General features: G+C 44.1%; 1 long non-coding RNA gene across 1 annotated transcript; it reads right to left on the bottom strand.

Annotated features, from left to right (window-relative positions):
• Nucleotides 1-1,127: 1,127 nt before the first annotated feature.
• Nucleotides 1,128-11,952, bottom strand: LOC140219644 (uncharacterized). Its single transcript, XR_011895924.1, has 4 exons — nucleotides 11,865-11,952; nucleotides 11,028-11,121; nucleotides 6,563-6,755; nucleotides 1,128-1,241 (listed from the first exon to the last, which is right to left on the bottom strand). It is a non-coding gene; the product is annotated as an uncharacterized lncRNA (long non-coding RNA).
• Nucleotides 11,953-23,842: the final 11,890 nt, after the last annotated feature.

Here is a 23,842-nt window from a genome sequence, read left to right as displayed (position 1 = left end):
TACAAAGCTACATTTTTTATACAACAAGGGTAATTTCATTCTTTTTTCACAGAAAGGTGTTACTTGCAAAGCGTTCAGCTTTTCTTTCTATTCGACCTGTGCGCTTCTCAGGTCAATACTCGCTCTCACTCAGCAGCAACTGTGTTTTGCAGCTTTTTGGAGATTTGAGCGGTAACGTTCCAGCGCCGTGTTACCCTGAGTTTCGGCTCTTTTTCTTCTTTTTAACAAATATCGTGACGTTACTATGCTGACACGTCCCAGCTTAGGGCGTACTATTTATATCGCGCAGTGCACTGACCTGATTATCTCGTTGCAAAGCTAATTGGTGGCCTTGCAATAGCAGTGCATGTTAAGGGCCGATTTACGCTCGAGCCCCACACTGTAAAAAAAAATTTGCCTTACATTAAAGAAAATCTGCTGGTAATTTGTGACCGAACACTTTTCCGTAAATTAAGAACGGTCATTTCCGTAGAACGGACAACTGTAATAGAGAGACCGTAATACAACATACGAGTGCTTGTGTATCCAGAAAATGGAAGACTCTGTATTCTGAATCTGTACTATAACCGTTAAAGTACGGTGATTCTCGTATTCAAAAAAACGGAACACTGTATTCTGAATCTGTACTATAACCGTTAAAATACAGGTGCTTGCCGTATTCAGAAAACGAAAGACTCCGTATGCTGAATCTGTACTATATCCGTTAAAGTACAGGTGCTTCCCGTATTTCCTCTTGCAGAGCATATCCATTGTTCGGAGAATGTTCCATCGGGGACAAAATTGCCCAGGACGTTCGAGAGTCGACAGAATTTTATTGGTGCCCTATTTACTGCGATCAGCCGTGCTAACATCTGCGTTGGGAATGTGCATACGTGACCCACTGTTTTCAGCGGTCTTGAACAGAAATGCAATTTGGTCGATGCTCGCATTTCCAGGGTACTTTAGTCCACGATAGTACATCTGCTTTAATGCAAATGTCATGAATGCAGCTCATAGCCGAAGCAGCAGGTCACCATTAAGAAAATTGTCTTGCCAACACACTGGCATGACTGCAGAGATCAAACACTTTGCACTTTGTGATATGAATGCATTGCATAGCATATATACAAAAAGGTGCAACATTTCAGTCCTCAAGTTCTTAGATCACAGAAGCTACTTTATTTTCTTCAATCACTCGTCTTGCACTTTTTCCTGGTGAAAGTTGTTCTTGACCCCAAACGCTTGCAAGGATAAACTTGCTGCTGTTAGGAGAAACAAATAGTATTCGTGAATATCCATCATAAAGAAAGCGGAAAAAAAGTATAATCACAGAACATGACAAAGCAGTAACTTCTGTGTTAGAAAAACATGTAAGTAGACCAACATTGTTGGAACAAGGGATGTTGCTGTAGCCAACATTTCGACATAGGTGCTCGTCATCAGGGTAACAAATGTTTTCCTTGGCTGTGTTGTTTTGGATTGTGCATAGGTCATTGGCCCCTAGCCTCATTGGGGGAGAAGAAGCTGGCGCATATAATAGGTCAATAGAAGCCAAAGTGTTTAAATAAAGGAAGGAAGGGTGTGCTCAGCAGTGGTGATTGTGATGGAGCGGGTATGAGCACTGCTGTCAGTTCTTGCTTAGAGTAGGGGTGACAAAACAAAATGATGTACACATGTAAGCAGTAATTAATCCAGTAGACCTAATCTTCCCAGAAGACAAAATAGGTATTAAGATAAACAGTTTGCACATTTGGAAAAAGGAAACGAAGAATTAGGGAAAATTAATTTTGTATCAAGATGCATCTGGTTAAGATCACTGTAAATTGTAAATGAAGGCACATTATGAATACATATTTTGTTGAAAGCCGATGAAGAAAAGATATACTAACCAATTATTAAAAAATAGGGACATTAAAATTAAACTGGGTATGACCATAATACAGTAAAGACAATATAACCAGGTGCAAGATTGCAAAACGTCGAGCGCTGTTTATATTCATGCTGCTGTTGACGGCTTCAAGTTTCTGTCTTCCTGTGGAACCGTTGTCTTACTTGAACAAGGAAATGGGTCATTCTTTAAAAAAGTCAGTTCAAATGCTGTTCAAAGCTTTAGCATTATTATAATGAAAGAAAATATTATGGGCAGTTCTCCTGGGTGTGCTTTCCTTCACCAGTTATTTCCGCAGGTGTAAGCTCAAAATTTAATGCTCTAAATGGACCTTAGCTCCTGGCAAACCATTAGCTGGTCTTTTTTTCAACACAGATGCATGCACATTATATATGTTGGCAGGAGCGCTAGCGAACTACATTATACTTGTTGCCACAACGAAGGTGAAACTTGGTAACAGTGAGTGAAAAAAAACCAGCATTCCACAATACTGATTCAAGTCATCTGGAAAAGTTGCTTAAGTTATTGTACACCCCCCCACCCCACCATGGACACAATTATATACCACACTGACTCTCATGGTGTCAACCATGCTATTATAACACTAGGCATCAAGTGAGGAGAATTAGGGGATAAGAGGGCACAATTCTTTATGTTAGAACATCAAATGTGCTTTACATTAATGCTACATTCCAACTAACAAAGGAGCAACCGGTTTGTGAGATAGTGACCAATGAAAGCTCATGACATTGTGTGCAGCAGAATGCTGGCGATGAGGTGTTAGGCGCCCAAGTGCACTCTTTCACACAACATGACATCCTGCAGTCCAACCTTGTGCCAACATTAGAGATTGAAAAACACCACAGTGGAAAGGAAAGAGTGCTAAATTTGTTGAAAATTACTAAAAATTATTCATTATCCTTACTGTTCGTTAAAGACTCATAGACTGTTCCCTACGGGTGCTTTAAACAGGCACCCTGCTTCTACAGTCACAGCAACAATGATGTGTGGCACAGAGAAGAAGAAATGCTCATGAAGTTTATGCAAGAGTATACCCTACAAATTACACCCAATTTCACATTCTAATGTGGTAGAAGAGGAAGACAAGAAGATTATTTTCTGGTGGAGGATGCATACCCCAGAGTAGAAGAAACAAGTGTACTCTAACCATTGCTATTGCCGATACCTGTGCAGTAGCAGTTACATATAATATGGTAGTTACAATTTTTTCCACAAGCACTGCAAGCTGCTGCCAGTTGACCAGTACACAGCCGTAATACATTGAGGGCAAGTTAAAGCTCTCTAATGAATTTATCTCATATGACACAATTGGAATGCAATATTCTGCAAATAAGTGAAGCGCGATGTGCCATCCCATACAATGAAACACCTTTGAAGAATCTGAATCACCACCTGGGCAGTGACGAGGTAAAGAGTGTGTACTGTGTAAAGTAGTGCACCTGTATAGCCTAAAGTTGTGGAGAATGCATTTAGTATCAGCTGTGAAGGTTTCTAACTTTAATTGCACACAGTAAAAACCTCCATGCAGTTTTGCAAAACGCAAGCGCCCTACCTTTTTGTTGTTCAAAGGTAATGACACGTAGGGCAATAACATGTGCATTATTGGTTTTGTTCCCAAACAATCAAAGTGAATAGCACCACCCTAAGTGTTACGCAGCTTCTGTTTCACATTTTAGGTTAAAAATGTTAGTGTCGGATGCGGCGATCGGCAGAGAAACGGATTTCTGGAGCAATATAAAGTATTAAGTACTGTGATCTCAGTTCTTTCACTGCTGTTTAAGCATTATCGGGTCTTAAAGTAAAAAAATCAGGAATAAATACAACATGTATATTTCACATCACAACCCTCATGAGGTATTTAGTAGTCTGGATTATAAAGGATTCGAGATTTACGACGCAGGACAGATTTTATTCCACTGAAAGAACGGCATATTGCCAATGATTCTTGCATTTGGTGCTATATTTATTTGTATTTAGTTCAGTTGGAATGTGTGTGCATTGTCAGCGATATCGCTTGACATATTTTAGATGGACTGTTTTGCCAATGTAGGCAAATTCTTATTCGCAAATAACCTGTATGACACCAAGAACTTGCTTAGCAGGAGTATTTCTAACATATGCAAGATATGAGGCTCCGGAATGCATATCTAAGCCTGGGGTGCACGCCGCCCTCTAATCTCATCACCAAGTTTCTGGAACATATTTACTAGGTTTCTTATGATGAATGCAAAGTTGCTTGAACGGGAGAAATAGGCAATTTGAACAGGTGAATTATGCAGCATAAGAATTATGTCAGCAAGAAGCAAGCATCAAGAAGCACTGTCACGCGATATGCATAGACTATCAAACACAAGAATTATTTGGGATGGTTTAAAATTCTGGCATTGGAACGAAATGTCTTTAAATCTATATATAAGCTCTCATTAATCACTCTTCTACCACTACCTTCACCAGAAACATACATAATCATTATCATATCTATGCCACAGCATCCTGGCCAATATTCAAGCCTCCATAAGTTGCTTTTTTTACTGCTAATTCTCTGCGTGAAAGAGGTGTCCGTATGAAGACCATATCATATACTTATTACCCCCTTTTTTGATAAATGATAACGGAAAAACTTCACACCAAAAATGCATTGAGCTTGAGCAAGTTCTATGTTTGAAGCTGTTGATTTTTTTCCCCTTTGCCACCTTTTACCCACCTGGTTAGCTAAGTGGACAGAAAAGCTGCAGGGGAAAGGTGGGGGTGCCAAATTACACTTGTGCCCCAGGGAACCTTTTCACAGTCACTGGAGGAACTGCATGTGGCCTCGGCATCTGCCTTGAGGGCCATGGCCATGTTTAAGAAACCTTGTCTCCACAGGCTGAATAAAGAAGGATAATTTTCTGAGCTAAGTCTTTTTCTTAAAAGAACCCATTTAAGTTGCATTCGTGGCTTCGCACCGCAAAACTTACACATGACTGGCCACTCAAGACACTTTACGTGTATTCGCAGGCTTATTCCTTGGAAAAACACTTTTATGTAGCACACAATGAGTAACAGTAACAGAAAAGTGTATCGGGGGGCTTTCCTATTGCTCTACAACTTTTCATTGACCTTTTCATTTAATTATTTGAGATGTTTATTAACTAATTAACAATTATGTAATTAGGCAGAATGCAAAATATAATCCGACTATCTCCAAGCGATGGCAAACATTACCTTACTTCTGTCTAGTTACATCGCATTTACATATTTCTAAATCTTGGTGCACGATAGGATGCCCTGTAGATCAAAAAACAATATTACAATTTTCATAATCATCTCTTGCATGTTATTGGTGGCTATGGCTGCTTCAAGTTATTCTTTCAGTACGGTAGAAGCAGTTTTGAAGCAAAATTGTTTTGCATCAAGGGCGGGTAATCTAGAAAATCAAGCAAAAGGTCAAGTTGTGTTCACTATTCAGATGTTTAACTAAGAAGCTGTAGGAAAAGGAAACAGGACACAACATAATAAACAATGCGAAATTTGAAAATTTAAACTGAACAAGAAACCAGTTTTTGAAAACGCAGAAAAAAGCCACCAGCTTACGTCGAATACACCCTTGCTATGTACTCCAAGTGAAGTTGTTACCGCAATGCTTGGGCACCATATGAACGTAACAATCAACAACTTTGAGCAGAATATTAACACCACTAAATGAACTGGCCTTTGAAGATTCTTGATGTGAAATCATCAACGACTTGTTCTGGTGTTTGATCTGTCGAGCTCAATCTGCATTCTCAAAAGCTGGCTCTCGGCCATAATTTCTCTAAACGCAACATCAGCTTAAATATCAAGATAGGGTTGACCTGTAGATAAAGTGGATAATGCATGGAAAACATCATGAGCACTCTTACATGTTAACCAGAGGGTTCACTCATGCAGCCATGAAATTATGTGATGCAGACACATGATATATTGAAGCTGGTTTTGTGAAGTGTTTCATGCTTCCAAGGCTTCTTCTCCAGTTGTGAAAGCTGTCTCCACTAGCTAAATAAGCGATGATAATAAAAAAAGAACTTCAAGATGCTCACAATAGGTTGGACATTTGCAAGTAACCAGCAGTCTTTTTGGGCTCCTAGGTTGCCTGGTGCAAATCTACTATGTCACAGTACTTTCGTTACCCAGTACCAGCCACTTTACAATATGTTCAGAGCCCTTTCCCCCTGTTTTTCTGCTTTGGAAACAGTTTACCATGTGTTCAGTAGGCGCCGAGAAAGGGGACAGAAAACACTGTGCACCACTGATTTCTAATATGTTTTGCTGGATGCAGCACACCGCACCGGATGTTGGTGAAGCCAGTGGAAATGCGGTGTCATGCAGTCGCTTGTCCTTTAAGCAGGGCATATGGTGGACTAACTAGTGCGTGCGATCAGATAATATTGCTGCGGAAGAAATTTTCTTTGTGGTTTTTCCCATTTTAGGAGGTCTCTACATGTCTGGTAACCATATTTATGACAATCTGAACTCGTATACGATAGTGTTCTCTTACATCAAGTCTTTTCTCATTTACCAGTGTTTCCATTGCACGCCACTTATGTTAGCGACACTGTGGACGCTGCAATGGAAAAATTCTGGACACCTTGAAACACTGCTTGGGTAGCTTATGGCACATCAGGCAGGCATGTTAGGGTAAGAAATGCCGCACACCCGTGCAAACGAAGTGCTGCTGCAAAGTTGTGAAGCACCAATTTCCGGGACAAGGTTGGCTTCAGTCGAGGGCGCTCGATGTGCTGTCCATCCCCTGTAGCAGAGATCAGTGGTGTGGACCCTTTTATACTGGCTTTATTTTCTGGTCGGAACCTTGGCAACAGCTTGCACTATACTTTTTTGAACCTGCAAGCTGTGCAGAGAAAGTCACATCCCTGTGCGTTGATTGTATGGCTTTATTTTTCTACACATTCTATCAAATCATTAAAAAGTACAGTTGGCACATTTTTACTACTGTATATAGACAGTCTGTTGCTAGACATGCGAAACATTACCATCCCTCTGACAGAATGCAACAATAGAAGCATACACTGGAAAGCTACACTAAAATTTAAATTTATGTGACACTGTATGAGCATACAGTATGCTTACTGTATGCTCTAGCCCTGTGTAAAGTAAAAGTTAATTGTCAATCGTTCATGGTGTATTTCTACTTATTCTGGGTCATCAAACTGTACAATCAATGTTCCAAGTTTACACATTGTTGGCTTTTGATTGTCTATGTGATCCGTTTCCTACTTACACGTGCAGTAATACCACTGTAATAAGGAAAAAGAGTTAGAAAAAGAAATGCCGTGATAATCTTCCACATTTGCTGAGGGCAGGAGCAATGGCCAATAGCATGTGGTTGCAGCTACATAAATACTCAGTTTTCACACAGCTTAATTGTTCAGCAAGTAATAAAGAGGTACGCTGTGCGCCTCTGCATGACCAATAAAATCTGACTACTTGACACTGCACTAAGGCTGCTGCTTGGTACTGTTCGGCAGTTTGACTTCGGTTTTCTGATTACACAGAACTGTTTAGGTACCAGTAGTTTACTTTGCAATAAAATTGAACTTGGAGCCCTGGTCATTTGCATATAAATGATGCGACAGCAAATATAACATAAGGATAGGAATATGGGTCTCTTAGAAAAATTACATACACATTATGATTATAATGTGATGTGATGCCACAATGAAACAGAAAGCAACGCAAGTGGACGGCACTTCGATGCCACCAAGGTTATTGGACAGACAGTACTTCAGAAGCGCCCGCAACACAGTCAAACAAGGCAAAGCCACATTTCCTTGCGTTCAACACAATGTGTTGGCGGGCTAGTTGGTGCGAATCCATAAATACTTTGTTTAGCGCAAAGCAATTGACGCAAAGCAGACGACCAGCACAAGGCGCTACTCTCAACTGACATCACTTTATTGCGTCACTCCTTTATAGATAGCAGACTCTAGAAGAACATACGCAGTGAGCACCATGTGCAGGAACCACCAACATACGAACACAAGAGCGCACTCATGCGACGGAATCCAATAAACCATATTGAGCACTGCACAAAGTTAAAGAAGGCACACTAATGTACTGTGACCCCAATGAATGTATGAAGAAAGATTCCGATAACTCTCGGGCAGTGGTATCACAGCACCTTTTCAATATCGTAGTATCACGAAACATGGCTTTGCACTTCCACATTTTACAGTTGAGCCAAATGGGAACCTGTGCCAGTTGGTATGGATCGCTCATGTTCGCAAAGTTTCGTGATACTACGATTTTGAAAAAGAGCCGTGATACGACCGCCAGAGAGTTATCGGAAGCTTTCTTCGTACAGTCATTGGGGTCACAGTGCATTAGTGTGCCTTCTTTAACCTTGTACAGTGCTCAATATGGTTTTTTTTTATTCTGTCGCATGAGTGTGCTCTTGTATCAGATGTTGGTGGTACTTGCACATGGTGTTCACAGCGCATGTTGTTCTAGATTCTGCTGTCTATAAAGGAGCGTGCAATAAAGTGATGTCAGTTAAAAGTAGCGCCTTGTTCTGTCGTCTTTCTTGTGTCCGTTGTTTTGCGCTAATAAAAGTAATTATGCATTCCTTGTGTGTGTTTGAAGACAGCTCCACACGCAGTAGCGATTCCAGTATTGCTGCCCAGTGGTTTAGCTCGCCGCAGTTTGAAGTGCCACAAAATATAAGCAGAGAAAACTGCATTATAGTCTTGTTGCAAACAACAATATAATGTGAAGTGCATTCTGAGGCCAGAAACTATCAAAAAAATTTCATGATGCACCACTGTGCAGGATTGTATATCAAAGTCAAATACATTTAATGCAAATATCCCGCTATGATGGTACACAATAGTGCTAATCTGTAATAATATAAAAGGTGCCTTAACGTTACAACAAAAGTTGACATTACTTAAAGGGACCCTGAAACGATTTTGACGATTTTCTACAAACGTACTGAGTCGTTAGAGTAGGTCCTTCTGATCATTAATTGACACATCTAAGTGCTCCGCGTAAAGCGTGTAATTTATTATAAGGTTTTAAAAATGCACATCGCTGCCGATCGGAGCACGCTGCTCGGCGGAATTTTAAGCCGCCCCTACCCATATGACGAAAATCACCCATATGACGTCAGTGGGGCGAGCTATGCGATTGGCTGACCAGGGCGCGTGATCAATAATTTTTCCAACTTTATGGTAAACAAATGATATTCGTAATAGTTGGAATGTTAGTTCATTTGTTTTTATAAACAGAAAGTAACATAAAGAGAATGCACAAGAACAATTTTTCAATACAATTAAGCACTTCCGGCACACAGCAAGTGTCGTCTGCTTGTGTTACAACGTACTCCATTTTGACGAGAGCTCCGCGGTCAGAGTCGGTCTCAGTCTTTTCGCGAGCACTATGATTCGACTTTGTTGCTTTGTGGACTGCAAACGTAGCGACTGGCAATATGTCAAGCTGCGACATCGTGTCACTCTGCAAGGCAGCATACGAGCGAGCTGGCTGCTGCGCATCGGACTGCCGCTATCCGATCGGCGCCAGGGTTTGCGCGTTTGTGGCCGTCACTTTACACCGGAAGATTACTAACGCAATAGCGTTTCGCGAGTCCGGTATTAGGGCAAATGCAAGCGCAAGGGGACAGGGTCTGGCCGCTTGACTGTGCCGTAACGGGATGAGCCATGGGATGAGCAGAATCGCAAATGCGAATGGTCTGCACGGTGCAGCCACCTGGTGGCACAGAGCTCAACCATACAAAGTAGCAGTAACGAAGTGTATTCTTCTTTGGCTGCTGGTGTGTATTTTTCGCAGGAGTGTAATCATCAACACTTTGTTTTTATAAATGTTTAAAATGTTTTACATTTGGTGAGAGCAATATTAGCGCTTTGTTTGGCTGGTTAAGCGCTGCGCCAACAAGTGGCTGGACCGTGCAGACCGATCAGGCCGCACGTACGTCTACGCTAAAGTTCCTTCATTAGCTTGAGTTTATGCCTCCAGTCATTTGCCGAAATGACCAGCTTGCCAGTGGTTACCGGAATACCAGACACGTTCGGCACTACGACAGAATGCTCGCAACGCACGCTGCTTCGATAGCTCTCGCTTGGGGTCGACGGCCAAGCGGCTAGCGGAGAGGTTTCACGCGGGCGGGGGGCGGGCTCCAAAACAACCGGAAGTGGATGATGTGACGTCGCATCGTGACGCGAAACCAGTGAAGGCGGAGCTTAGCCCCGATCGCTCGGTGAACGAGTTGAGGAGGTAAAGCATGACTAGGGAGGAGGGTAACTTCTAATCGCTTGTAGCTCCATTAATACGTAACGCTTCACTTAAATTGTGGTGTGAATGTTCTACTTAAGCTGTACCCTACGCGTCTACAAAATTTGTCCGAACCGTTTCAGGGGCCCTTTAATAATAGCCCTGTAAATTTTAGCATGCAGGAGCACTACTTGGTTAAACAATAGTGATGTAATGTTTATGTGTACAAGTATTACCCATGCATTTCTGCCATTGTCCAAATGGCAGAAATGAATGGGTAATACTTGTATACATAGATATTACATCACTATTGTTTAACCAAGTGGTTAAACTATGCCTGCCTCATACAAGATTAGAATTAAAGCATAAATTAGATATAGTCACCCTAACAGTAACACCTCATTTGAACTTCACAGTAAGTAGACGCCTGTTGATGCCAGCCTCCCCCAATGCTAAAGTGTGCTGCATGCTGTACAGAGAAATTATAGTGGTATCACTTAACTCTGAAGCTGTTCAGGACTGCAGCATTGTAGAAGACATCTACAAATGTCCCATTTCATGTATAACAGCTTGAATTGCTTGCGCATCTTACCATGTGCAAATTAAGATTACTTCTCCTTGTTTAGCATTTTTGCCTGCTAGACCACAATCCAATGACATCAATATATTAACATATTACCTCAAAGAAGCTAATTTGGCTTATAGATTAACACCTTCGCATACTGCCACAGCTGCACTCTGTCATATGCGCTGCAATCATAAAGGAGTGCTTGTCCACCAGCACTCCGATGTCACTAACAGTGATCACCTACACAGCTAAGTAGTTGGTCATGATTCAGGTGGCAAATAGCCAAGAGAAGAAAAAAAATCCACTCACTTTGAGAGCTACAATACTGCGATAACTTGAGAGAGATGGACCCATTGCAGGCAGCAGACCTCTTCTCAGCTCCAGCAGAACAACAGCAACTTGCCTTTCAGTGAAAGAAAAGGATTAATTAGTAATGATAAATTACCTTGTTTTTACTGAGTATCAATACAATCTGACTTTCATGCATATCCACTCTCCGCTTTAGTAATACAACTGAATTATTCGTAAAATAGAGTCTATGATGATACCATTCGCTTCCCTTGTATGTCCAAATTTTTTCGTACTGACACACCGTTTACTGCTTGCTTGCTGACACGAATGCCTGCCCAGACATCATTCGAAGCAACACGTCTTGCTGCACCGCAAAAAAGTTGCACCAAGGGAACACAGCAGAGCAGCCAGAGCGAAGAACTATTTTTTTCTGGTCACAATTAAAACGTGTACCCAAGCAAGAAAGTAACGATCACAGGTAGTGAGCCACTGCTATTGCCTCGAACGTTTATTTTCGTATTCTAACAGAAGTTCTTGTGTCGGATACAGTACGATCTCAAGCCAATACAAGCGTCAATACAAGTGCGCAACTGAACGCAGTTTTATTCTACGCTTTTAGCGCGAGTGAGCAAAAGGTGACAAGTACCACACGGAAATTGCGATTGAGCCGATCGCGCTGCCACTGGAATCGATCTGAAAAGATAGGGTGATCCCTTTCCCCATTCATACGTCATTTTGCCCTAAGACGTTGCATAGCAGTCTTTTGAAGCTATATTTCTGTTCGCGACACCGGCTTACCACACATAATTTTGACACCTACGTTATGCAAACCAAATAAGATTAAAATGGGCTTACCTCATGAGCAAGTTACGAGCGCGCGTAGACTGTTGAACACCCGTTGAGAGCAAGCAGGCTATCCGTGTCTAAGCGCATACGTGCACCCAAACACAGGACAACTTCTTCGATGCCGCAGCGTGCAGAGTTTTGTTTACGAAGTGAAAGACATCCAGCGCAAATATCCCCGCGCGATGACGGCAAATGACGAGCGCACAAGCGTACACCACACAGCGACAAATTCGGAACATTGCCAATTCGAACGTGCAGAGACCCAAGCAGCGTAACCATCCATCGTTTCTGTTCTTCGCTCCCGATGCGTAAATCTCTCTTCTTTGGGGGTCTTGCTCCACTCTTGAGTGCAAATCAAGATACATTTACGGCAAATTAACAACTTTTACAACACGACACGATAAATGCCGGCTGACTACACATGTGCAGCTCCGTCTGTCACTCCTAACGGAAGCGCAGCGCGCGCTGCCCCCTGGTGCCGCACTCTGTGAGCGCGGAGAAAAGAACAGAACCGGTTTCGTTTTCGCATTTGGGTTCTAGTTACAGGAACTGCAAAATAATTGCTTGACAATTAATTAAATTCTAAAACAGGAGAACGCTTTCTCTCCCACAAGTTAGTGCGTTTTATATAAATGGAGACAAAATGCAAGAAACAGAAATGCAGGGAGGTCAACCCATAGAGTTTCTCACTACATTACCTAGAGGGAAATCTGGCGCTGCTGCGCTGTGGTATGCATGGGAATGCCGGTATATTGTGGATTCGGATTGGCATCGTTTTCGTAGAGACAGGACAGCTTGAAGACGCGCTTGGCAAGTACCGTTCCGTCTGTCACAATGATTCAGTTTCTACTAAAACAGCACGTGAAAAGCTGTTTTAGCTTTATTATTACTCGAAAACATGTTTTATTGAACTATGAGAACTTGTTATTGTGTGTACGACTACATGTTACATAAAAAGTATCAGCGGGCCGCTAAAGTTGTAGGACAGACGACAAGGTTCGCGCTCGCTTTGGAACAGTTGGTCGTTTGTTCTTGCTTTTCTTCGCTTGGTCATGCATTGTGGCTGAGAAAAGATGTAATATGCGTTAATGGAAACATTTTATGAAGATTTTACTTTGAAAACGCGTTGTTTGCGTAGCCATATCCACGTTTTAGACGAAGCCTCTTACAACACCAGCCAACACGAGCCTCGCAGACACATATACCGTCATTCCCAGTTCCCATTCCTGCAGTTCTGATATCGCAAAGAGAAAGGCTGAGCTCTACGCCCCAGGGCCGCTCTATTCTCCAAAGACTGGGATACAACGCTCGACCCTTGTTCTGCGGAGACGAAACAGACTTGTTGTCACGAGAGTTGAGGGAGCACGTCCATGTCTCACCTATACCAAGAAATATGAGTGCCAGGTACCACGCAGGCCGCAGACAGGCCAGGACGAGGACTCTGCAGAAGCGATTCGGCAAGGATCCGGCCGTCTACTACACGGACGCGAGTGCTACCACTCGCAGGGACTTCTACGCGATCGCCGCAACCAATAGAGTCACCACGATAACCGCTACGGTTAAGACTACCTCGGTATGCACAGCAGAGGCAGCGGCAATAGCGCTGGCGATACGAGACGCCGACTTTAAGGGTCAGTCGGCTCATGTGCTTACAGACTCGCAGGCAGCGTGTCGACTCTTCATGCGGGGAATGCTACCGCGTAGCGCCCAAAGAATACTCGGCTCACGACTGGACCTGGACCACGGCATTACATGGTGCCCCGCGCACAACGGACTCGACGGGAACGAAAGGGCAGACCGCATAGCTCGAGGAAGCAACGACCGAGCAGCGGCCAGAACCCTAGAGGAACCACTGTCCGCAGTGCGCGACATATTAGAGAATCAGAGGAGGGAGAGACGGACCTACAGCCCTCCGCACTGCAAACTAAACAGAAGACAAGCCCAAGACTGGCGTCGCATACAAACAAACTCATACCCACACCTAAACCTCTTACACAAGAAGCACCCGACACATTACGCCGACACCTGCCCGTGGTGCGGCGCAAAACCCACGCTGGCCCACATAACGTGGGAATGTACGGCTCGGCCAAGCAGCATCGATTCTCCTTTTCTAAGCGTCACAGACTTCGTACGGCAGTGGGAGGCACTACTCGCAAGCGAGGATCAGGGGAGCCAGTTGGCCCTCCTGGACCAAGCTCAGCGAGCCGCTAGAGCCAGTGGAGCCCTGGACTGAGGGCCCCACCCAGACCTGCCATAACTCCGCTTAACTGAGCAATAAAGTTTTTTTTCTCTATCTCTCTCTCCCATGACGGCACGGTGCCCCCTTAAGAAACTCCCATAGACGGTGGCGCCAGATTACCCTCTAGGTGTTATAGTGAGAAACTCTATGGGTCAACCAAACCGTTCGCTACTGGAGGTAGCAAACCCCTGTGCTGCAATGAAGTGCAAAGCAGTGCACGGCGATGCGTCCATAAGCTCTAGTATAGTGATAATTTGGGCTGGTTGGTGCATGTAATGAACGGGTAAATAATGAGTTGCGTGATAACATTTACCCGTGTATAAAGCACATGGAACTAATGGTGTTGCATTCTAGGTCAAAAAGAAATACAATACAATACAATACAATACAATACAATCTTTATTGTGCATAAGGAAAACAGAGTACATATAGCAGGCCTACCAAAGCCTCAGAGGGCTTGACTGAACCGCAAATAAAGCTTGAATCATTACATTTACGCAATGGGCATTCTTTCTTTCCGTCTTTTTTTTTCTTTTTGACAGTACACACAGTACTAGCACGGTAATAGGTCCTTCATCTTCAGTCACCTTCCAGTAGTTTGCACACATGTCGGTGTGTATGTTCGCGTTCTTTATTCTGCCGTACAAGAACGAGCGCGCTTACCGGTCTTGTTTCAAGATGAAGCGCCAAATGTTTGCGATTACATCTGATCGCAAGAATTAACGCATGAACAGTGAAGATTATGCGTAATCGATTTGTCTCAATGAATGGGAAGTTATTGTCAGAGACGAGATATTTTGTAAATATTATGAAAATGAGTTAAACCAACTACATTGCAGTTCATCAAGCCCTTTCACACTGGGGTTAATTGCTTGCCGCATTCGAAAATTTCATGCGACCCTTGTACTTGGATCTATAGGCCACCAGTCCCCTTCGAGACCATTTGTTGCTAAATGTAAACGCAGTTACGGTCATTATACCACTCCCTGCGTTTCAATAATGATTTATAGTAAGCACAATTTTTGGCGTAGAGCACCAATGTCATTCCCAGTGCACCAGCACCTGAGTGCCGCAAGCTTGTTTACATATGCACGTATGCCCACGGCTCTTCGTTCAGTTAAACATATATTCTGTATTATTAACTACAAAGCGCTTAATATGAGAACATTGCGAGAACACGCATATGTTTGCGCATATGATCAGCGTTACAAGGCCCATATGCGCGGCAACCTGCGACCGGAATAGAAGATGCGTATATATATTTATACGATCTGTTATTGCACATTTTGTACGTATCTTCATAATACGTACAGTTTGCGCGTTCAATAAAATATTGTTAGCTGAAACTTTGTGAGTACGAGCGCTCATTCAGACAGCTTAAATTTTCTCACAATAATACGGATGTTCGCATAACAAAAATACGGAATTCTGTCTGTTTCGTGCAAAACAGTGTATGGCCACTATATGATTACAGTGAAATGTCCGTAAAGCTTGAAACGGAGAGCACTTTCCGTATATTAACGGCATATTTTGCCGTATTTTTGAAATATGACATACTTTCCCTATTTTTACCTGCAGTTTTCTGTATAATGACGGAAATCCTCCGTATAATGACGGAAATTTTTCACAGTGCACGCCACACCACCCGCCTGCCCGCACGCATGTGGTTGGGTGAAAATTTGCACATTTCGCAGACTGGTACACACATTGCGGTTTACACTGCATTTGCGAAGCCAGTGCACACCAAAATTTGTGCACCAGTGTGCGAAATGTGCAGTTTTCCGCACGACCGTACGCGTGCGGCAAGCGGGCGGTGTCACAGCTCATGCGTAAATCGGGCTTTAATGAACCAGCCCTGAAGCCAGGATAGAGCTGTGTAACTGGTGCGCGGCCTGGACAGTACTCCGCTATCCCACCGGTCAGGTGGTTTAGCGCAAGAAATTTTATCGAACTTTGCTGCCGTCACCGCACGCTCAGGTAGTCTGGTAGAAGCTTCAAAAACATTAGTTCTAACAGTTTATGAACATATCTCTTTAAACATTTTAGTAGCACTTCGTCAACAATTCGCTACCGACTTGTATTGGAACTGTTATTTAAAACAAAGAGCCTGATTCCTGAATATGTCATATATCGGCATTAATGTGTGTTGGAAAGATTTATCACATCTCTTAAGTTACTTCCCCTTATAAATATTTTTCGGCAAACAGTACGAGCTGTGGACGTACTGAGGATACGTGTCCTTCAGAAAAACAATATTTTGATGATGTATAGTAAAGCATTCTTTAGAAGAAAGTAACGACGGAGTACTAAAGTTATTTAGACAAAAGCTATAAGAAGATATGTCAACGGGGCACTTCCATGTCCAGGAATTCTGGACATTCTCCTTGGGAACTTCACAGCAACGCACAAGTGTAACTCAATGGGAAAATGTTTTTTGGCGATTATAATTCAGAATATCGGCTGAGGGTCAAAAAGTTTCAACCGACTACAACAAGAGGGTAGCCCCTTCTAACAACATATGTATTTTGGCACTTAGTCAGAACATTGGTGGTGCGTTGCAGTTAAAACGGGTCAGACAGGGGCGGTGAAGTCCCACTACAGGAAGAAATCGTTTTGCACCCTCCCGCCAGAGGGCTTAATGACTTGAAAAAGCGCCAAATTTAAACCATAAGGCGGTTTATTACAGTTGGCATTGAGAAGGTAATGGTAATTCAATTATGGGGTTTTACATTCCAAAACCACTTTCTGATTATGAGGCATGCCGTAGTGGGGGACTCCGGAGATTTGGACCACCTGGGGTTTTTTAACGTGTACCTATAAATCTAAGTACACGGGTGTTTTCGCATTTCACCCCCGTCGAAATGCGGCCGCCGTGGCCAAGGTAATGGTAGAGGGAGTGCTATGCAGCCTGTTAGCACGCGCCGGTTTTTGAGAAGCAGCCGAGATGGTACAGAGTGGTTATGCGTGTGCATGTCTTGAGCGCGCCTGGGTATGGTTGTATGCGCCTGTGCGCTCTGTGTATGATTGTGCGGGCGTGTGCCTCCGTATTTGCGTTTGCATGCGCGCGAGTGCGTGTATGCGTGTGTGAGCCTTCGCGGCGTGTGTGCGTGCCTGCATCTGCGTGTTAGTGCATGTGTGCGTGCGCTTGCGTGCTTGCGGCGCATGCATGACGGCGTGTGAATGTGCACGGGTGCTGCCGTGCGTATTCGTCTTTCAGCATGCATGCCTGCGGACAAAAGTGTGCGTGTTTGTGTGCGCATGGATATATGTGCGTGCGATGGAGAGAGCGTGTGAGTGCTTGTGAGGAAGAGAGTGTGGGCTCGTGCGAGGGAGAGAGAGTGCGTATGTGTGCGTGCGAGGGTGTTTGTGTTTTTTCGTGTCTGAGTGAACATTTTCCTGCTTACACCTATTCTTGGAAACAAACGCGGTGTGGAGAGCATTAAAACCCGTGTTTAAATCCTCGAGACAAGAAAGAATGACACTGCATTTGTAGCATTATCTCTTTCTTGAAGCGAACCCGATAAAAAAATGCGCCTGTGACGTCAGTATTGCCGCCTTTGGCCGGCACGGCCCCGTAAGAAGCTGCCCAGCAGTCCAACTTCGTTATCTTGCTTCCGTTGGCGGCAGCGCAATGCCTTGAGATCAATGACGCGCTAAATCGGCACTATCATTCAATCGTGCATCGTTTCTGTGACTAAGCACGTTTTCGGCACCGCACGTTCGTTGCTACATTGACATTTCAACTTTAAACGGCTTGCCTTCGGAAAAACGATGTGAATAAATATCGACAGTCGTCTGGCCGCAAGGAAAAATGCTCACGGAGCCGTGCCATTCGTCACAATATCTCGAAAGGCTGCAAGCGGTCAGGTCGATGTTACCCACGATCTTTTTCCGCGTCAGTTAGGCTCTCAGAGAACGCTTAATTAGAAGCTATTTGTTCTTAGCTCTTACAGAAGCATGATTAATAAGCATATATTCGCTCAACTACAATATGTCGAAGACAGGCTCCAGTCTGCTAATTTGCTTTAGCCACCCAAAAACAATTATTTAAATGATAATTAACATACATTCCTAAACTGCGCACACATTAACTGCTCAACTTGCTCCGTATCCGGAGGTTACCATCTGAACACTCGAATGATAACAATAATGTCAGGAAGATTTACATTGATCTATTCCTTAATATTTGGTGCCGTTAAAGAAGACCGCCTGTATATTGATGGTGCAGCAGGCACCTAATAAGCAGGTGCGAATACTCGGACAGGTTTCCTTGACGCAATTCAAGTTGATGAACTTAGAACAGATGCACCCAACCGTGCACCTCTGTCTTTACAATGTATTCTCCTACATTGTACAAGAAACGCCTCAGCGCCACGGTACATGAAAAAAGGTGTGCGGGAGCATTATTTGCTCTAATAGATTTCTTAGCATTCGTGGCATCAGGCTTGGTTTCCTTGCGTCATCAGGAATGAAAGGAGCACATACCTAGGGGACGGACGGACGGACGGACGGACAGACGGATGGACGGACGGACAGACGGATGGACGGACGGACAGACGGATGGACGGACAGACAGACAGACAGACAGACAGACAGACAGACAGACAGACAGACAGACAGACAGACAGACAGACAGACAGACAGACAGACAGACAGACAGACAGACAGACAGACAGGTTCGAAATGTCTGAATAAAGGCAAATAATGCTATTTACCTTAATAACAAATGTCTGGGGGAAAGCATTGGATAATGTTTTTCCGTAATTCGTAACAGATGGGGCAGTGCGGACCCGATAAGATCTGGGTTGGGACGGAAAATATCGGAAATTTAGGACGAGTGCTTTGCTACGAATAGATTGATTGTTTAAGGTGAATTATAATAAATCCTTCAGTTTTACGAGCAAAAACGACGATATAATTATCACGCACGTCGTAGTGGCAGACTCCCGATTAATTTTGACTACCTGGGCGTTCTTCCAACTTCCACACAATGCATGGTACGCTACACTTATTGCGTTTCGTCGCCGTGGAAATGCGCCCACCTTGGCTGGCATTCCAACCCACACCCTCTGGCTTAGCGGGGCAACGCCCAAGTCACAGCTTTAGGGTGGCTAGAAATGGACGGCGTGAAAACCGGTCTCGCCAAGCTTGTCGCGATGCGCGATCACTTCAAAGTGGCACTGTTGTCGGGGGGGGGGGGGGGGACTGTAATATAGTTAATTAGGGTCTTATTTATCTTGCATGAGTAATAGACAAATCGCGCAACAGAAGGTCCCCGGACTGATGTATGACGACGACATTCTGCCACTAGCGGACAACGCATGTGATTTAGACACTTGCGAATATTTATGGCAAGGCAGCGACAAACCTAGACCTTAAGTTTAACACAGAGAAATCGGGACTCATGATCTTTAATGAGGGGACGAATAATTACATGGTGTCAATTCAACAGCAAGTCATACGCATAGTCAAACAATGTATATACCTATGCGTATATACAGGGTGTCCCACGTAACTTGAGCCAAACATTAAAAATATGGAAATACAACGTAGCTGAACAGACTGAAGGTAATATTTGCCATCGCTTGGAGATACTCAGATAAATTTTTTTATTCGGCTTAATTAAATAACTAGCCCTAATTAATAATTCTACTTCTGAAATATTATAATTCGGTGAAAAGTGTCAATGAGAAAATAGTATAGCAACACGAAAACTCCCAATCAAACAAAAATGCAATGCCTCATAGCCCCGTCAGACAGAGGCTTCAAGCCCTCAGCAAAGTCAAGCGAACAGTGCTTAAATTCTTTCTAATCACGCATACAACATACAAAACAGCATGTCGAAAAATGTCATCATCAATGGCTCGTACCCCAGTAAGCAAGCAAAAAATGCAATGACTCATAGTCCGTAAGTTTCATGGCTACTCACTTTGCGTGAATTAGCTGCGATGACACTACCTCGTTGTCGTTGTCGGTGATTTCAATGTGTATGCGTGGGTATCGAAAAGGGAGCGGTTTACGCGTTCCATGTTGCAGACATATCCCTTGCGATGCCACAATGATCCGGCCCAACCGTACATCCAGCGGCGTACGTGCACCGATTTGACATTCTCAAAGAATGTGATTGCAGTTGCGAGTGAAATAATGACGACCCTCAAGACAATAAATGAGTTTGTACCTTTTGTTCAAAATTATGTGTCACCTCCGAGTCATGTGCTTAACAGCTTCGCTGGTCAACCACCTTCACGGAGTGGAATGGCTCATGATTTTTTTTTACTTTCTCTCTGTCTTTCTTTCTTCGTTTCTTTCTTCCTTTCTTTCTTTCTTTGTTCTGTCTTTCATTCTTTTGTTTCTTCTTTCTTTCCTTCGTTCTTTCTTCCTTTGGTTTCTTCATTCATATTCAGCCATTGCATCTTTGTTTGCTTACGAGGGTACGAGCCATTCCTGATTATGTCGTTCTTTTTTCGGGAAGGAGCCATTGCTGCTGGTATTTTTTGTACCATTCCTCTACTTTTCTTGTATCACTCTTCTGCTTTGTATCACTGGGCTAGACACCGCTTATTGGGGGGGGGGGGGGGGGGCGTTATGAGCCATTTCTACGAGCCACTTGAGCCCTTCGCCTTAATAAACCGTGTGCCAATGTAGCCGTGCGGTTTGGGGCTGCTTCCACCTCGGGCACTAGGTCGGAACTCATGTTTTCCTGGACTGCATACGTAAATCAACATTAATTCTAAAAAAAAAAATCCGGTATTTTTTTTTATGTGTTAACAATAGACAGTTAAAATATATTCCGCAAAGAACTCCACCCCAATACTTCAGTACTTTTTGTTCTAACACACACGTGCGCGCTACTCTATTTGATACAATGTACTAAAGAAATTATCCTTTGCTTTCCGCCCGGCAGCTGTTTTTATTCTTAATGACGCCAGGAAACCGACCCTGATGCCACCAACGCTCATATAGTAATCGGGAGCGCGCACAATGTTCTCGCACACCTTGTGCGATATACCGTAGCGCTGAAGTGTTTCTTGTATAGCGTAAGAGAGTCCGTCGTAAAAGCAGAAGTGCACTGTTGGGCACATGTGCTTAAGAGGAAGCTTTAGCTCGGGCCCAACCCCGACGCGGCCTATTCAAATACATGTAAAACGCAAGAACGTTTTTATGAGATAACCCCTGGACCGATTTTAATGAAATTTGTTGCATTTGAAAGAGAAAGTTAAATTCTAGTGACTGTTGGAAGCGGAATTTCTATTTAAGGCTTGAATTTTCTTAAAACGATTTTCAAATATATGACCGTTTGAAAAGAATAGAAGCACGAAGTTTATAAATTCATATCTCTGCATCAAGAACTGATATCGCGGTTCTGTAAAGGGCATCCATTAGATCATTCAAAGCGGACAAATTCAATATGTCATTTTACATATTACATGAATTGGTTACGTTGGTTACAAGAGTTTTGCAAGAGTGTTATTTCCCTATTAATAAATTTGTGGTATATTCATGTGTAACGCATCAATTTTGTCCGCTTTAGATGTACTATTTGATACAATTCACAGAATTGTATTACCATTTTTCGTTGTTGAGTTACAGAGTTGTAAACTTGATAGTTTCGTGTTTGAAAATTTTCAATTTTCGCCAATTTTTAATAAAAAATTGACGACGTAACTCGAAAATTCGATACCAACAGTCACTAGATTTTAAGTTCTTTTTTTAAATGCAGCAAACCTCGTCAAATTTGGTGCAGTGGTTGCCGAGAAAAACGAATTCTCCTTTTACATGTATTTGGATAGGAGCACCCGAGCTAAAGCTTCCTCTTAAAGGGAAGCTGAAACGGTTTTCAATTTCTATGAATTGCTGGGATTGGGAAGAACAAACCTAATAATTTATGGTTCCGAAATTTTTTTGTCGTTTTGTTAATATAACGGGCGGAAATCGCTTTCTAAATCACCCGCGCGGACACGCCCCCATCGCTTCCCGGAGCGCCGGGTGAGGACGTTGGCAGAGGAGAGAACCGGCGAAAGTGACGTCATGGGCGGAGACCGAGCCAACCGAGCTGCGGACCGGCGTGCTGACATGTGCTAGCATGCCTCTTTCCGTCCTGCGCTTTACTGAACGACGCTACGAGAGATCTGCCGCCGCCGCCACCGCTCACGTTTGTTTTGCGATTTTCGTAAACTGTTCTTTCCTTCTGTGCTGCGCAGGGTTGCCGTTGGTGGCTACTTTGCGCCAAATTGGCTACTTTTCGACCCCGTCTGGCGATGAAAATTTCACGTTGGCTCCTTGGCTACTTTCTGGCTACTTTGAACTTCTATTTTGGCGCATTCACTAGCCATTTTTTTTGCAATTGCATATACAATAGCAAGCAAGAACAAAGAAGAACAATTATTTTTAAAGCTTTGCTCTCCTCATGGCTGTTCCGGTCGCCTTGACGCGCGCGCGCCATAGCGCGCGCGTCCTGTACGCATATATTCTCTCCGCCGGCGGTGCGCACATAGACAAGAACGGCACCGAGAGTGGCGCTGCTGCGCCGGCGTTGAGAGCGCCGCATGCGAAGCAAAATTCTATTAGCGGGTGGTACCCCTCTCCCATCTCTCGTTCGCGCCGCCTTGATTGCCTCCTGCACTGCGCGTGTTTGGGCACGTATCGCGCCGCGCGCGGAGTGTGCCTACGTGTGTGCGCGTGAAGGGCGGTGTACAGTCTGTTTCACATTTAGGGGAAAACTCGGAGCGCATTGCATCGCGATGCGGCGAGCGCTTGAGTCAGGCGGCGGCAGCAGCTGGCGCAGGTGCTCAAGGGGCGGGATCTTGAACGGCGTCGTCTGCAACGGCGGCGCGCGCTGGCCGCATTGTCGCTAAACGTTCTACTATCAGTTGCAGGGCGCCGATCTCATCGTTACGGCGTGAAATGAGCCGGTATTCTTTACTATGCGTTGTGCGACGCCAACTGATATGCCTCGAAGGTAAGTTCATCGCTGCAGGGCAGTCATAGACGACGTACTGATTCCATACATTCTTGACGGCCCGTTTCTGGAAGGCGACTAAATATTCTAACGCGATAGGTCGCCGATCCACACTGCTCATGTGGTGCAACAACTGCTAGAAGAGTGCACAGTCACTCTCTTCGAGTGGCCGCTTCAATCCCCGGGCGCCAACATCATTTAAAATGTCTGGGGCTCGTTGAAAGTATCGCTGGCGCACCATCCCCTCTATTAGTCGCCCGAGGATAGGCTTCGATCCACCATCGTCAGCGACTGAGACGTGCTGCGAATGAACACATCCCTGATCAAGTCATTCTGCACTTCACTGCCTTGCAGGATGAGCGCTGCATGTCATCGCTGCCGCTGGGTACATGACGAGATACTAACTGAAGTTCCGTGCGTGACGTGTCCAATTCCACGCCGGCGGGCAGAGTCTGTCTGGTGTAGCGAATGATTGTCGAGAAAAATCATTTCCAGCTCATTGTCTGAAACTAAAACGTTCATTTAATCGTATCCGTTTGTTTCATCGTGTTCGACTCCCATATTTATCATTGTTGAGTGCTTTATTTTCCTTTAGAGTCAAACAAAGACTGAACACGTTGCGCGCACATCTTAGTGCGTCTTGTCGCTGCTTATTACGGTAGCACACACAGTGAAGAAATATACGTGCACTGCCCCTGACGGTAGCACGCTTCCCGACAATGCGGCCAGCGCGCGCCGCCGTAGCAGACGACGCAGATCACGACTCCGCCCCTCGAGCGTCTGCGCCTG

The sequence above is a fragment of the Dermacentor andersoni genome, chromosome 7 (genome assembly GCF_023375885.2).
Source record: "Dermacentor andersoni chromosome 7, qqDerAnde1_hic_scaffold, whole genome shotgun sequence".
NCBI classification, from domain to species: Eukaryota; Metazoa; Arthropoda; class Arachnida; order Ixodida; family Ixodidae; genus Dermacentor; species Dermacentor andersoni.
This window is presented reverse-complemented; position numbering and strand designations above follow the sequence as displayed.